Source organism: Oncorhynchus mykiss, unplaced genomic scaffold, assembly GCF_013265735.2.
Source record: "Oncorhynchus mykiss isolate Arlee unplaced genomic scaffold, USDA_OmykA_1.1 un_scaffold_501, whole genome shotgun sequence".
Classification (NCBI taxonomy): domain Eukaryota; kingdom Metazoa; phylum Chordata; class Actinopteri; order Salmoniformes; family Salmonidae; genus Oncorhynchus; species Oncorhynchus mykiss.
In genome coordinates this window covers 1-16,397 of record NW_023493948.1, presented here as the reverse complement: position 1 = coordinate 16,397, position 16,397 = coordinate 1, and the positions used below count along the sequence as shown (strand labels likewise).

The 16,397-nt window shown below is 41.0% G+C and overlaps 12 non-coding genes across 12 annotated transcripts; all 12 read right to left on the bottom strand.

Annotated features, from left to right (window-relative positions):
- Positions 1-161: 161 nt before the first annotated feature.
- On the bottom strand, positions 162-244 carry trnal-cag. The gene has a single exon. It is a non-coding gene; the product is annotated as a tRNA-Leu (tRNA).
- A 1,748-nt stretch (positions 245-1,992) lies between these two features.
- Positions 1,993-2,075, bottom strand: trnal-cag. The gene has a single exon. It is a non-coding gene; the product is annotated as a tRNA-Leu (tRNA).
- A 1,358-nt stretch (positions 2,076-3,433) lies between these two features.
- On the bottom strand, positions 3,434-3,515 carry trnas-aga. Its single transcript has one exon. It is a non-coding gene; the product is annotated as a tRNA-Ser (tRNA).
- A 307-nt stretch (positions 3,516-3,822) lies between these two features.
- Positions 3,823-3,905, bottom strand: trnal-cag. The gene has a single exon. It is a non-coding gene; the product is annotated as a tRNA-Leu (tRNA).
- A 1,745-nt stretch (positions 3,906-5,650) lies between these two features.
- Positions 5,651-5,733, bottom strand: trnal-cag. The gene has a single exon. It is a non-coding gene; the product is annotated as a tRNA-Leu (tRNA).
- Positions 5,734-7,478: 1,745 nt separating this feature from the next.
- trnal-cag lies at positions 7,479-7,561 on the bottom strand. Its single transcript has one exon. It is a non-coding gene; the product is annotated as a tRNA-Leu (tRNA).
- A 1,358-nt stretch (positions 7,562-8,919) lies between these two features.
- trnas-aga lies at positions 8,920-9,001 on the bottom strand. The gene has a single exon. It is a non-coding gene; the product is annotated as a tRNA-Ser (tRNA).
- A 306-nt stretch (positions 9,002-9,307) lies between these two features.
- On the bottom strand, positions 9,308-9,390 carry trnal-cag. The gene has a single exon. It is a non-coding gene; the product is annotated as a tRNA-Leu (tRNA).
- A 1,357-nt stretch (positions 9,391-10,747) lies between these two features.
- On the bottom strand, positions 10,748-10,829 carry trnas-aga. The gene has a single exon. It is a non-coding gene; the product is annotated as a tRNA-Ser (tRNA).
- Positions 10,830-11,134: 305 nt separating this feature from the next.
- On the bottom strand, positions 11,135-11,217 carry trnal-cag. The gene has a single exon. It is a non-coding gene; the product is annotated as a tRNA-Leu (tRNA).
- A 1,742-nt stretch (positions 11,218-12,959) lies between these two features.
- trnal-cag lies at positions 12,960-13,042 on the bottom strand. Its single transcript has one exon. It is a non-coding gene; the product is annotated as a tRNA-Leu (tRNA).
- Positions 13,043-16,229: 3,187 nt separating this feature from the next.
- On the bottom strand, positions 16,230-16,312 carry trnal-uag. The gene has a single exon. It is a non-coding gene; the product is annotated as a tRNA-Leu (tRNA).
- Positions 16,313-16,397: the final 85 nt, after the last annotated feature.

The following is a 16,397-nucleotide window of genomic DNA, read 5'->3' as shown; positions in this document are numbered from 1 at the left end:
GTCCAGCTGTTTTCTTATTTAACCTTGATCTTTGCTCAGCTCCAGAAGGTCTGCATTTGAGAGTGTTTATTATGAATTGTTATTTCACTGTGTGAAGTTGTTATTTCATCATTCTTATTATTACTGCTGAGCAGCATGACTCCTGAGAGGCACTAAAAAACTGTCAGAAGTGGGATTTGAACCCACGCCTCCATGGGAGACTGCGACCTGAACGCAGCGCCTTAGACCGCTCGGCCATCCTGACTACAGCACAGTAACTGGGTATCGGGTTAAAGTGTATGCGGTAAAAGTAGAAATATGAACAACGCTCTAAAATCACCACAGAGACCAGAACAACTATGCACGATACTGACTTGCACTTTCAATAGTCATTTGTTTTTATAAATTAAAAAGTCCAGTCATTGATTTAACCTCAATATGGCCTTCAATGGGAAAGAGTAGTAAATCGTCATTGAATGAGCGCTAAACTGGCATCAGAATATGGCCATTCTGATATAAATGATAAAATTCCTCAGATAAGACTGAAAAAGTGTCTGGAAATATCAGCAACCATCAGGGTAAGAGTGACAACAGGTCCACATGGGGGAAATCCTTACAAATGGCTTAATGAGTCATTTCAACGCAATCGTGTTATTATTTATTTTCAGGGTTTAACAAGGCAGCTCACCTGTGATTTGACATTAGATGCGGCGACTTTGATTACCCTGCAGACGATATTTTTGTTCTTCCCGCCAATACAATCCACTGACAACGACCGACGAGTTCTGCGTTCCGAGATTATTTTTGTTATTTGCCTGTTTGGGGCCCGCCTGTGAAATTGCGCGATTCTTGCAATTCTCTTTCAGCCTCTCATCAACTAGCTGTTTTTGCAGAATATTACAAATACGATAGTTATTCACTACTCATATTAACTAGGTGTCATTTACGTTACCTTAAGTCATTTATTTTTCAACTGGATTTTACAAAGGTGCATGACATGCAGGCGCTAAAAAGTTGTCAGGAGGGGGTTTCAAACCATGCCTATAGGGGAGTCTGCGACCTGAATGACTTAATGGTTATTTTCAATGCAATTGAGTTTTTTCTTTTTCTTTTAGGGTTTAACAAGGTTTCTCACCTGTTACCTGTGGCTTGACTTTAGATGTGGCCAGTTCGATTACCCTGCAGACTATAAGAGTGTCTTCAGAATATGGCCAATTTGACATGAATTTAAAAATGCCTCAGATAGGACCAAAAAAGTGTCTGGAGCTTCCCGTCAGGGTAAGAGTGACAACAGGTTTCCACATGTCAAAATGGGGGAAATCTTAGCAAATGGCTTAATGGTTATTCATGAGAATCGTGTTGTTGTATTGTTGAGTGTATCATGGGATCTCACCTGAAATCTGTGGCTTGACTACAAACCTGTAACCTATGCTACTGTGGCCTATAGAGCTAGAAGGCTGGATAACCAGGTGTGTAAAGGTGTGAAGTGGGATAGATGGCCTGCAGTCCTATCCCAAATGGACAACTAATCCCTATGTACTTGCGGAGATCTGAGAGGATGCGATTGGTATAAGAAACACGACTAAACTTCAACCTCCGGAGGGGTCAGAAAAAATGCATTTTCGTTGTCGGCAGGATTTGAACCTACGCAGGAAGATCCTAATGGATTTCTAGTCCATCGCCTTAACCACTCGGCCACGACAAACGTTGACAGAATGAAAACAGGCTTGTTAGGAGTGAATGGGCCAACAGGCATAGCCTACAGAAAGTGAAATTTAACAACTGAAAGATAATGCAGTAACTCATTATAATGCAATAACACAAAATGTTCCCCTCATTCATTTGTTATTAAGTCCAGCTGTTTTCTTATTTAACCTTGATCTTTGCTCAGCTCCAGAAGGTCTGCATTTGAGAGTGTTTATTATGAATTGTTATTTCACTGTGTGAAGTTGTTATTTCATCATTCTTATTATTACTGCTGAGCAGCATGACTCCTGAGAGGCACTAAAAAACTGTCAGAAGTGGGATTTGAACCCACGCCTCCATGGGAGACTGCGACCTGAACGCAGCGCCTTAGACCGCTCGGCCATCCTGACTACAGCACAGTAACTGGGTATCGGGTTAAAGTGTATGCGGTAAAAGTAGAAATATGAACAACGCTCTAAAATCACCACAGAGACCAGAACAACTATGCACGATACTGACTTGCACTTTCAATAGTCATTTGTTTTTATAAATTAAAAAGTCCAGTCATTGATTTAACCTCAATATGGCCTTCAATGGGAAAGAGTAGTAAATCGTCATTGAATGAGCGCTAAACTGGCATCAGAATATGGCCATTCTGATATAAATGATAAAATTCCTCAGATAAGACTGAAAAAGTGTCTGGAAATATCAGCAACCATCAGGGTAAGAGTGACAACAGGTCCACATGGGGGAAATCCTTACAAATGGCTTAATGGGTCATTTCAACGCAATCGTGTTATTATTTATTTTTAGGGTTTAACAAGGCAGCTCACCTGTGACTTGACATTAGATGCGGCGACTTCGATTACCCTTGCAGACGATATTTTTGTTCTTCCCGCCAATACAATCCACTGACAACGACCGACGAGTTCTGCGTTCCGAGATTATTTTTGTTATTTGCCTGTTTGGGGCCCGCCTGTGAAATTGCTCGATTCTTGCAATTCTCTTTCAGCCTCTCATCAACTAGCTGTTTTTGCAGAATATTAAAAATATCGATAGTTATTCACTACTCATATTAACTAGGTGTCATTTACGTTACCTTAAGTCATTTATTTTTCAACTGGATTTTACAAAGGTGCATGACATGCAGGCGCTAAAAAGTTGTCAGGAGGGGGTTTCAAACCATGCCTATAGGGGAGTCTGCGACCTGAATGACTTAATGGTTATTTCAATGCAATCGAGTTTTTCTTTTTCTTTTAGGGTTTAACAAGGTTTCTCACCTGTTACCTGTGGCTTGACTTTAGATGTGGCCAGTTCGATTACCCTGCAGACTATAAGAGTGTCTTCAGAATATGGCCAATTTGACATGAATTTAAAAATGCCTCAGATAGGACCAAAAAAGTGTCTGGAGCTTCCCGTCAGGGTAAGAGTGACAACAGGTTTCCACATGTCAAAATGGGGGAAATCTTAGCAAATGGCTTCATGGTTATTCATGAGAATCGTGTTGTTGTATTGTTGAGTGTATCATGGGATCTCACCTGAAATCTGTGGCTTGACTACAAACCTGTAACCTATGCTACTGTGGCCTATAGAGCTAGAAGGCTGGATAACCAGGTGTGTAAAGGTGTGAAGTGGGACAGATGGCCTGCAGTCCTATCCCAAATGGACAACTAATCCCTATGTACTTGCGGAGATCTGAGAGGATGCGATTGGTATAAGAAACACGACTAAACTTCAACCTCCGGAGGGGTCAAAAAAATGCATTTTCAGTTGTCGGCAGGATTTGAACCTGCGCAGGAAGATCCTAATGGATTTCTAGTCCATCGCCTTAACCACTCGGCCACGACAACGTTGACAGAAGAAAACAAGGCTTGTTAGGAGTGAATGGGCCAACAGGCATAGCCTACAGAAAGTGAAATTTAACAACTGAAAGATAATGCAGTAACTCATTATAATGCAATAACACAAAATGTTCCCCTCATTCATTTGTTATTAAGTCCAGCTGTTTTCTTATTTAACCTTGATCTTTGCTCAGCTCCAGAAGGTCTGCATTTGAGAGTGTTTATTATGAATTGTTATTTCACTGTGTGAAGTTGTTATTTCATCATTCTTATTATTACTGCTGAGCAGCATGACTCCTGAGAGGCACTAAAAAACTGTCAGAAGTGGGATTTGAACCCACGCCTCCATGGGAGACTGCGACCTGAACGCAGCGCCTTAGACCGCTCGGCCATCCTGACTACAGCACAGTAACTGGGTATCGGGTTAAAGTGTATGCGGTAAAAGTAGAAATATGAACAACGCTCTAAAATCACCACAGAGACCAGAACAACTATGCACGATACTGACTTGCACTTTCAATAGTCATTTGTTTTTATAAATTAAAAAGTCCAGTCATTGATTTAACCTCAATATGGCCTTCAATGGGAAAGAGTAGTAAATCGTCATTGAATGAGCGCTAAACTGGCATCAGAATATGGCCATTCTGATATAAATGATAAAATTCCTCAGATAAGACTGAAAAAGTGTCTGGAAATATCAGCAACCATCAGGGTAAGAGTGACAACAGGTCCACATGGGGGAAATCCTTACAAATGGCTTAATGAGTCATTTCAACGCAATCGTGTTATTATTTATTTTTAGGGTTTAACAAGGCAGCTCACCTGTGACTTGACATTAGATGCGGCGACTTCGATTACCCTGCAGACGATATTTTTGTTCTTCCCGCCAATACAATCCACTGACAACGACCGACGAGTTCTGCGTTCCGAGATTATTTTTGTTATTTGCCTGTTTGGGGCCCGCCTGTGAAATTGCGCGATTCTTGCAATTCTCTTTCAGCCTCTCATCAACTAGCTGTTTTTGCAGAATATTAAAAATACGATAGTTATTCACTACTCATATTAACTAGGTGTCATTTACGTTACCTTAAGTCATTTATTTTTCAACTGGATTTTACAAAGGTGCATGACATGCAGGCGCTAAAAAGTTGTCAGGAGGGGGTTTCAAACCATGCCTATAGGGGAGTCTGCGACCTGAATGACTTAATGGTTATTTTCAATGCAATCAAGTTTTTTCTTTTTCTTTTAGGGTTTAACAAGGTTTCTCACCTGTTACCTGTGGCTTGACTTTAGATGTGGCCAGTTCGATTACCCTGCAGACTATAAGAGTGTCTTCAGAATATGGCCAATTTGACATGAATTTAAAAATGCCTCAGATAGGACCAAAAAAGTGTCTGGAGCTTCCCGTCAGGGTAAGAGTGACAACAGGTTTCCACATGTCAAAATGGGGGAAATCTTAGCAAATGGCTTAATGGTTATTCATGAGAATCGTGTTGTTGTATTGTTGAGTGTATCATGGGATCTCACCTGAAATCTGTGGCTTGACTACAAACCTGTAACCTATGCTACTGTGGCCTATAGAGCTAGAAGGCTGGATAACCAGGTGTGTAAAGGTGTGAAGTGGGATAGATGGCCTGCAGTCCTATCCCAAATGGACAACTAATCCCTATGTACTTGCGGAGATCTGAGAGGATGCGATTGGTATAAGAAACACGACTAAACTTCAACCTCCGGAGGGGTCAAAAAAATGCATTTTCATTGTCGGCAGGATTTGAACCTGCGCAGGAAGATCCTAATGGATTTCTAGTCCATCGCCTTAACCACTCGGCCACGACAACGTTGACAGAAGAAAACAGGCTTGTTAGGAGTGAATGGGCCAACAGGCATAGCCTACAGAAAGTGAAATTTAACAACTGAAAGATAATGCAGTAACTCATTATAATGCAATAACACAAAATGTTCCCCTCATTCATTTGTTATTAAGTCCAGCTGTTTTCTTATTTAACCTTGATCTTTGCTCAGCTCCAGAAGGTCTGCATTTGAGAGTGTTTATTATGAATTGTTATTTCACTGTGTGAAGTTGTTATTTCATCATTCTTATTATTACTGCTGAGCAGCATGACTCCTGAGAGGCACTAAAAAACTGTCAGAAGTGGGATTTGAACCCACGCCTCCATGGGAGACTGCGACCTGAACGCAGCGCCTTAGACCGCTCGGCCATCCTGACTACAGCACAGTAACTGGGTATCGGGTTAAAGTGTATGCGGTAAAAGTAGAAATATGAACAACGCTCTAAAATCACCACAGAGACCAGAACAACTATGCACGATACTGACTTGCACTTTCAATAGTCATTTGTTTTTATAAATTAAAAAGTCCAGTCATTGATTTAACCTCAATATGGCCTTCAATGGGAAAGAGTAGTAAATCGTCATTGAATGAGCGCTAAACTGGCATCAGAATATGGCCATTCTGATATAAATGATAAAATTCCTCAGATAAGACTGAAAAAGTGTCTGGAAATATCAGCAACCATCAGGGTAAGAGTGACAACAGGTCCACATGGGGGAAATCCTTACAAATGGCTTAATGGGTCATTTCAACGCAATCGTGTTATTATTTATTTTTAGGGTTTAACAAGGCAGCTCACCTGTGACTTGACATTAGATGCGGCGACTTCGATTACCCTGCAGACGATATTTTTGTTCTTCCCGCCAATACAATCCACTGACAACGACCGACGAGTTCTGCGTTCCGAGATTATTTTTGTTATTTGCCTGTTTGGGGCCCGCCTGTGAAATTGCGCGATTCTTGCAATTCTCTTTCAGCCTCTCATCAACTAGCTGTTTTTGCAGAATATTAAAAATACGATAGTTATTCACTACTCATATTAACTAGGTGTCATTTACGTTACCTTAAGTCATTTATTTTTCAACTGGATTTTACAAAGGTGCATGACATGCAGGCGCTAAAAAGTTGTCAGGAGGGGGTTTCAAACCATGCCTATAGGGGAGTCTGCGACCTGAATGACTTAATGGTTATTTTCAATGCAATCGAAGTTTTTTCTTTTTCTTTTAGGGTTTAACAAGGTTTCTCACCTGTTACCTGTGGCTTGACTTTAGATGTGGCCAGTTCGATTACCCTGCAGACTATAAGAGTGTCTTCAGAATATGGCCAATTTGACATGAATTTAAAAATGCCTCAGATAGGACCAAAAAGTGTCTGGAGCTTCCCGTCAGGGTAAGAGTGACAACAGGTTTCCACATGTCAAAATGGGGGAAATCTTAGCAAATGGCTTAATGGTTATTCATGAGAATCGTGTTGTTGTATTGTTGAGTGTATCATGGGATCTCACCTGAAATCTGTGGCTTGACTACAAACCTGTAACCTATGCTACTGTGGCCTATAGAGCTAGAAGGCTGGATAACCAGGTGTGTAAAGGTGTGAAGTGGGATAGATGGCCTGCAGTCCTATCCCAAATGGACAACTAATCCCTATGTACTTGCGGAGATCTGAGAGGATGCGATTGGTATAAGAAACACGACTAAACTTCAACCTCCGGAGGGGTCAAAAAAATGCATTTTCATTGTCGGCAGGATTTGAACCTGCGCAGGAAGATCCTAATGGATTTCTAGTCCATCGCCTTAACCACTCGGCCACGACAACGTTGACAGAAGAAAACAGGCTTGTTAGGAGTGAATGGGCCAACAGGCATAGCCTACAGAAAGTGAAATTTAACAACTGAAAGATAATGCAGTAACTCATTATAATGCAATAACACAAAATGTTCCCCTCATTCATTTGTTATTAAGTCCAGCTGTTTTCTTATTTAACCTTGATCTTTGCTCAGCTCCAGAAGGTCTGCATTTGAGAGTGTTTATTATGAATTGTTATTTCACTGTGTGAAGTTGTTATTTCATCATTCTTATTATTACTGCTGAGCAGCATGACTCCTGAGAGGCACTAAAAAACTGTCAGAAGTGGGATTTGAACCCACGCCTCCATGGGAGACTGCGACCTGAACGCAGCGCCTTAGACCGCTCGGCCATCCTGACTACAGCACAGTAACTGGGTATCGGGTTAAAGTGTATGCGGTAAAAGTAGAAATATGAACAACGCTCTAAAATCACCACAGAGACCAGAACAACTATGCACGATACTGACTTGCACTTTCAATAGTCATTTGTTTTTATAAATTAAAAAGTCCAGTCATTGATTTAACCTCAATATGGCCTTCAATGGGAAAGAGTAGTAAATCGTCATTGAATGAGCGCTAAACTGGCATCAGAATATGGCCATTCTGATATAAATGATAAAATTCCTCAGATAAGACTGAAAAAGTGTCTGGAAATATCAGCAACCATCAGGGTAAGAGTGACAACAGGTCCACATGGGGGAAATCCTTACAAATGGCTTAATGGGTCATTTCAACGCAATCGTGTTATTATTTATTTTTAGGGTTTAACAAGGCAGCTCACCTGTGACTTGACATTAGATGCGGCGACTTCGATTACCCTGCAGACGATATTTTTGTTCTTCCCGCCAATACAATCCACTGACAACGACCGACGAGTTCTGCGTTCCGAGATTATTTTTGTTATTTGCCTGTTTGGGGCCCGCCTGTGAAATTGCGCGATTCTTGCAATTCTCTTTCAGCCTCTCATCAACTAGCTGTTTTTGCAGAATATTAAAAATACGATAGTTATTCACTACTCATATTAACTAGGTGTCATTTACGTTACCTTAAGTCATTTATTTTTCAACTGGATTTTACAAAGGTGCATGACATGCAGGCGCTAAAAAGTTGTCAGGAGGGGGTTTCAAACCATGCCTATAGGGGAGTCTGCGACCTGAATGACTTAATGGTTATTTTCAATGCAATCGAGTTTTTTCTTTTTCTTTTAGGGTTTAACAAGGTTTCTCACCTGTTACCTGTGGCTTGACTTTAGATGTGGCCAGTTCGATTACCCTGCAGACTATAAGAGTGTCTTCAGAATATGGCCAATTTGACATGAATTTAAAAATGCCTCAGATAGGACCAAAAAAGTGTCTGGAGCTTCCCGTCAGGGTAAGAGTGACAACAGGTTTCCACATGTCAAAATGGGGAAATCTTAGCAAATGGCTTAATGGTTATTCATGAGAATCGTGTTGTTGTATTGTTGAGTGTATCATGGGATCTCACCTGAAATCTGTGGCTTGACTACAAACCTGTAACCTATGCTACTGTGGCCTATAGAGCTAGAAGGCTGGATAACCAGGTGTGTAAAGGTGTGAAGTGGGACTAGATGGCCTGCAGTCCTATCCCAAATGGACAACTAATCCCTATGTACTTGCGGAGATCTGAGAGGATGCGATTGGTATAAGAAACACGACTAAACTTCAACCTCCGGAGGGGTCAAAAAAAATGCATTTTCGTTGTCGGCAGGATTTGAACCTGCGCAGGAAGATCCTAATGGATTTCTAGTCCATCGCCTTAACCACTCGGCCACGACAACGTTGACAGAAGAAAACAGGCTTGTTAGGAGTGAATGGGCCAACAGGCATAGCCTACAGAAAGTGAAATTTAACAACTGAAAGATAATGCAGTAACTCATTATAATGCAATAACACAAAATGTTCCCCTCATTCATTTGTTATTAAGTCCAGCTGTTTTCTTATTTAACCTTGATCTTTGCTCAGCTCCAGAAGGTCTGCATTTGAGAGTGTTTATTATGAATTGTTATTTCACTGTGTGAAGTTGTTATTTCATCATTCTTATTATTACTGCTGAGCAGCATGACTCCTGAGAGGCACTAAAAAACTGTCAGAAGTGGGATTTGAACCCACGCCTCCATGGGAGACTGCGACCTGAACGCAGCGCCTTAGACCGCTCGGCCATCCTGACTACAGCACAGTAACTGGGTATCGGGTTAAAGTGTATGCGGTAAAAGTAGAAATATGAACAACGCTCTAAAATCACCACAGAGACCAGAACAACTATGCACGATACTGACTTGCACTTTCAATAGTCATTTGTTTTTATAAATTAAAAAGTCCAGTCATTGATTTAACCTCAATATGGCCTTCAATGGGAAAGAGTAGTAAATCGCCATTGAATGAGCGCTAAACTGGCATCAGAATATGGCCATTCTGATATAAATGATAAAATTCCTCAGATAAGACTGAAAAAGTGTCTGGAAATATCAGCAACCATCAGGGTAAGAGTGACAACAGGTCCACATGGGGGAAATCCTTACAAATGGCTTAATGGGTCATTTCAACGCAATCGTGTTATTATTTATTTTTAGGGTTTAACAAGGCAGCTCACCTGTGACTTGACATTAGATGCGGCGACTTCGATTACCCTGCAGACGATATTTTTGTTCTTCCCGCCAATACAATCCACTGACAACGACCGACGAGTTCTGCGTTCCGAGATTATTTTTGTTATTTGCCTGTTTGGGGCCCGCCTGTGAAATTGCGCGATTCTTGCAATTCTCTTTCAGCCTCTCATCAACTAGCTGTTTTTGCAGAATATTAAAAATACGATAGTTATTCACTACTCATATTAACTAGGTGTCATTTACGTTACCTTAAGTCATTTATTTTCAACTGGATTTTACAAAGGTGCATGACATGCAGGCGCTAAAAAGTTGTCAGGAGGGGGTTTCAAACCATGCCTATAGGGGAGTCTGCGACCTGAATGACTTAATGGTTATTTTCAATGCAATCAAGTTTTTTCTTTTTCTTTTAGGGTTTAACAAGGTTTCTCACCTGTTACCTGTGGCTTGACTTTAGATGTGGCCAGTTCGATTACCCTGCAGACTATAAGAGTGTCTTCAGAATATGGCCAATTTGACATGAATTTAAAAATGCCTCAGATAGGACCAAAAAAGTGTCTGGAGCTTCCCGTCAGGGTAAGAGTGACAACAGGTTTCCACATGTCAAAATGGGGGAAATCTTAGCAAATGGCTTAATGGTTATTCATGAGAATCGTGTTGTTGTATTGTTGAGTGTATCATGGGATCTCACCTGAAATCTGTGGCTTGACTACAAACCTGTAACCTATGCTACTGTGGCCTATAGAGCTAGAAGGCTGGATAACCAGGTGTGTAAAGGTGTGAAGTGGGACAGATGGCCTGCAGTCCTATCCCAAATGGACAACTAATCCCTATGTACTTGCGGAGATCTGAGAGGATGCGATTGGTATAAGAAACACGACTAAACTTCAACCTCCGGAGGGGTCAAAAAAATGCATTTTCAGTTGTCGGCAGGATTTGAACCTGCGCAGGAAGATCCTAATGGATTTCTAGTCCATCGCCTTAACCACTCGGCCACGACAACGTTGACAGAAAAAACAGGCTTGTTAGGAGTGAATGGGCCAACAGGCATAGCCTACAGAAAGTGAAATTTAACAACTGAAAGATAATGCAGTAACTCATTATAATGCAATAACACAAAATGTTCCCCTCATTCATTTGTTATTAAGTCCAGCTGTTTTCTTATTTAACCTTGATCTTTGCTCAGCTCCAGAAGGTCTGCATTTGAGAGTGTTTATTATGAATTGTTATTTCACTGTGTGAAGTTGTTATTTCATCATTCTTATTATTACTGCTGAGCAGCATGACTCCTGAGAGGCACTAAAAAACTGTCAGAAGTGGGATTTGAACCCACGCCTCCATGGGAGACTGCGACCTGAACGCAGCGCCTTAGACCGCTCGGCCATCCTGACTACAGCACAGTAACTGGGTATCGGGTTAAAGTGTATGCGGGTAAAAGTAGAAATATGAACAACGCTCTAAAATCACCACAGAGACCAGAACAACTATGCACGATACTGACTTGCACTTTCAATAGTCATTTGTTTTTATAAATTAAAAAGTCCAGTCATTGATTTAACCTCAATATGGCCTTCAATGGGAAAGAGTAGTAAATCGCCATTGAATGAGCGCTAAACTGGCATCAGAATATGGCCATTCTGATATAAATGATAAAATTCCTCAGATAAGACTGAAAAAGTGTCTGGAAATATCAGCAACCATCAGGGTAAGAGTGACAACAGGTCCACATGGGGGAAATCCTTACAAATGGCTTAATGGGTCATTTCAACGCAATCGTGTTATTATTTATTTTTAGGGTTTAACAAGGCAGCTCACCTGTGACTTGACATTAGATGCGGCGACTTCGATTACCCTGCAGACGATATTTTTGTTCTTCCCGCCAATACAATCCACTGACAACGACCGACGAGTTCTGCGTTCCGAGATTATTTTTGTTATTTGCCTGTTTGGGGCCCGCCTGTGAAATTGCGCGATTCTTGCAATTCTCTTTCAGCCTCTCATCAACTAGCTGTTTTGCAGAATATTAAAATACGATAGTTATTCACTACTCATATTAACTAGGTGTCATTTACGTTACCTTAAGTCATTTATTTTTCAACTGGATTTTACAAAGGTGCATGACATGCAGGCGCTAAAAAGTTGTCAGGAGGGGGTTTCAAACCATGCCTATAGGGAGTCTGCGACCTGAATGACTTAATGGTTATTTTCAATGCAATCAAGTTTTTTCTTTTTCTTTTAGGGTTTAACAAGGTTTCTCACCTGTTACCTGTGGCTTGACTTTAGATGTGGCCAGTTCGATTACCCTGCAGACTATAAGAGTGTCTTCAGAATATGGCCAATTTGACATGAATTTAAAAATGCCTCAGATAGGACCAAAAAAGTGTCTGGAGCTTCCCGTCAGGGTAAGAGTGACAACAGGTTTCCACATGTCAAAATAGGGGAAATCTTAGCAAATGCTTAATGGTTATTCATGAGAATCGTGTTGTTGTATTGTTGAGTGTATCATGGGATCTCACCTGAAATCTGTGGCTTGACTACAAACCTGTAACTATGCTACTGTGGCCTATAGAGCTAGAAGGCTGGATAACCAGGTGTGTAAAGGTGTGAAGTGGATAGATGGCCTGCAGTCCTATCCCAAATGGACAACTAATCCCTATGTACTTGCGGAGATCTGAGAGGATGCGATTGGTATAAGAAACACGACTAAACTTCAACCTCCGGAGGGGTCAAAAAAATGCATTTTCAGTTGTCGGCAGGATTTGAACCTACGCAGGAAGATCCTAATGGATTCTAGTCCATCGCCTTAACCACTCGGCCACGACAACGTTGACAGAAGAAAACAGGCTTGTTAGGAGTGAATGGGCCAACAGGCATAGCCTACAGAAAGTGAAATTTAACAACTGAAAGATAATGCAGTAACTCATTATAATGCAATAACACAAAATGTTCCCCTCATTCATTTGTTATTAAGTCCAAGCTGTTTTCTTATTTAACCTTGATCTTTGCTCAGCTCCAGAAGGTCTGCATTTGAGAGTGTTTATTATGAATTGTTATTTCACTGTGTGAAGTTGTTATTTCATCATTCTTATTATTACTGCTGAGCAGCATGACTCCTGAGAGGCACTAAAAAGACTGTCAGAAGTGGGATTTGAACCCACGCCTCCATGGGAGACTGCGACCTGAACGCAGCGCCTTAGACCGCTCGGCCATCCTGACTACAGCACAGTAACTGGGTATCGGGTTAAAGTGTATGCGGTAAAAGTAGAAATATGAACAACGCTCTAAAATCACCACAGAGACCAGAACAACTATGCACGATACTGACTTGCACTTTCAATAGTCATTTGTTTTTCATAAATTAAAAAGTCCAGTCATTGATTTAACCTCAATATGGCCTTCAATGGGAAAGAGTAGTAAATCGCCATTGAATGAGCGCTAAACTGGCATCAGAATATGGCCATTCTGATATAAATGATAAAATTCCTCAGATAAGACTGAAAAAGTGTCTGGAAATATCAGCAACCATCAGGGTAAGAGTGACAACAGGTCCACATGGGGGAAATCCTTACAAATGGCTTAATGGGTCATTTCAACGCAATCTGTGTTATTATTTATTTTTAGGGTTTAACAAGGCAGCTCACCTGTGACTTGACATTAGATGCGGCGACTTCGATTACCCTGCAGACGATATTTTTGTTCTTCCCGCCAATACAATCCACTGACAACGTCCGACGAGTTTCTGCGTTCCGAGATTATTTTTGTTATTTGCCAGTTTGGGGGCCGCCTGTGAAATTGCGCAATTCTTGCAATTCTCTTTCAGCCTCTCATCAACTAGCTGTTTTTGCAGAATATTAAAAATACGATAGTTATTCACTACTCATATTAACTAGGTGTCATTTACGTTACCTTAAGTCATTTATTTTTCAACTGGATTTTACAAAGGTGCATGACATGCAGGCGCTAAAAAGTTGTCAGGAGGGGGTTTCAAACCATGCCTATAGGGGAGTCTGCGACCTGAATGACTTAATGGTTATTTTCAATGCAATCAAGTTTTTTCTTTTTCTTTTAGGGTTTAACAAGGTTTCTCACCTGTTACCTGTGGCTTGACTTTAGATGTGGCCAGTTCGATTACCCTGCAGACTATAAGAGTGTCTTCAGAATATGGCCAATTTGACATGAATTTAAAAATGCCTCAGATAGGACCAAAAAAGTGTCTGGAGCTTCCCGTCAGGGTAAGAGTGACAACAGGTTTCCACATGTCAAAATAGGGAAATCTTAGCAAATGGCTTAATGGTTATTCATGAGAATCGTGTTGTTGTATTGTTGAGTGTATCATGGATCTCACCTGAAATCTGTGGCTTGACTACAAACCTGTAACCTATGCTACTGTGGCCTATAGAGCTAGAAGGCTGGATAACAGGTGTGTAAAGGTGTGAAGTGGGACAGATGGCCTGCAGTCCTATCCCAAATGGACAACTAATCCCTATGTACTTGCGGAGATCTGAGAGGATGCGATTGGTATAAGAAACACGACTAAACTTCAACCTCCGGAGGGGTCAAAAAAATGCATTTTCATTGTCGGCAGGATTTGAACCTGCGCAGGAAGATCCTAATGGATTATCTAGTCCATCGCCTTAACCACTCGGCCACGACAACAGTTGACAGAAGAAAACAGGCTTGTTAGGAGTGAATGGGCCAACAGGCATAGCCTACAGAAAGTGAAATTTAACAACTGAAAGATAATGCAGTAACTCATTATAATGCAATAACACAAAATGTTCCCCTCATTCATTTGTTATTAAGTCCAGCTGTTTTCTTATTTAACCTTGATCTTTGCTCAGCTCCAGAAGGTCTGCATTTGAGAGTGTTTATTATGAATTGTTATTTCACTGTGTGAAGTTGTTATTTCATCATTCTTATTATTACTGCTGAGCAGGCATGAGCTCCTGAGAGCACTAAAAAACTGTCAGAATGGGATTTGAACCACACGCCTCCATGGGAGACTGCGACCTGAACGCAGCGCCTTAGACCGCTCGGCCATCCTGACTACAGCACAGTAACTGGGTATCGGGTTAAAGTGTATGCGGTAAAAGTAGAAATATGAAACAACGCTCTAAAATCACCACAGAGACCAGAACAACTATGCACGATACTGACTTGCACTTTCAATAGTCATTTGTTTTTATAAATTAAAAAGTCCAGTCATTGATTTAACCTCAATATGGCCTTCAATGGGAAAGAGTAGTAAATCGCCATTGAATGAGCGCTAAACTGGCATCAGAATATGGCCATTCTGATATAAATGATAAAATTCCTCAGATAAGACTGAAAAAGTGTCTGGAAATATCAGCAACCATCAGGGTAAGAGTGACAACAGGTCCACATGGGGAAATCCTTACAAATGGCTTAATGGGTCATTTCAAACGCAATCGTGTTATTATTTATTTTTAGGGTTTAACAAGGCAGCTCACCTGTGACTTGACATTAGATGCGGCGGACTTCGATTACCCTGCAGACGATATTTTGTTCTTCCCGCCAATACAATCCACTGACAACGACCGACGAGTTCTGCGTTCCGAGATTATTTTTGTTATTTGCCTGTTTGGGGCCCGCCTGTGAAATTGCGCGATTCTTGCAATTCTCTTTCAGCCTCTCATCAACTAGCTGTTTTTGCAGAATATTAAAATACGATAGTTATTCACTACTCATATTAACTAGGTGTCATTTACGTTACCTTAAGTCATTTATTTTTCAACTGGATTTTACAAAAGGTGCATGACATGCAGGCGCTAAAAAGTTGTCAGGAGGGGGTTTCAAACCATGCCTATAGGGGAGTCTGCGACCTGAATGACTTAATGGTTATTTCAATGCAATCAAGTTTTTTCTTTTTCTTTTAGGGTTTAACAAGGTTTCTCACCTGTTACCTGTGGCTTGACTTTAGATGTGGCCAGTTCGATTACCCTGCAGACTATAAGAGTGTCTTCAGAATATGGCCAATTTGACATGAATTTAAAAATGCCTCAGATAGGACCAAAAAAGTGTCTGGAGCTTCCCGTCAGGGTAAGAGTGACAACAGGTTTCCACATGTCAAAATGGGGGAATCTTAGCAAATGGCTTCATGGTTATTCATGAGAATCGTGTTGTTGTATTTTGAGTGTATCATGGGATCTCACCTGAAATCTGTGCTTGACTACAAACCTGTAACCTATGCTACTGTGGCCTATAGAGCTAGAAGGCTGGATAACCAGGTGTGTAAAGGTGTGAAGTGGGACTAGATGGCCTGCAGGTCCTATCCCAAATGGACAACTAATCCCTATGTACTTGCGGAGATCTGAGAGGATGCGATTGGTATAAGAAACACGACTAAACTTCAACCTCCGGAGGGGTCAAAAAAATGCATTTTCGTTGTCGGCAGGATTTGAACCTGCGCAGGAAGATCCTAATGGATTTCTAGGTCCATCACCTTAACCACTCGGCCACGACAACGTTGACAGAAGAAAAAACAGGCTTGTTAGGATGTGAATGGGCCAACAGGCATAGCCTACAGAAAGTGAAATTTAACAACTGAAAG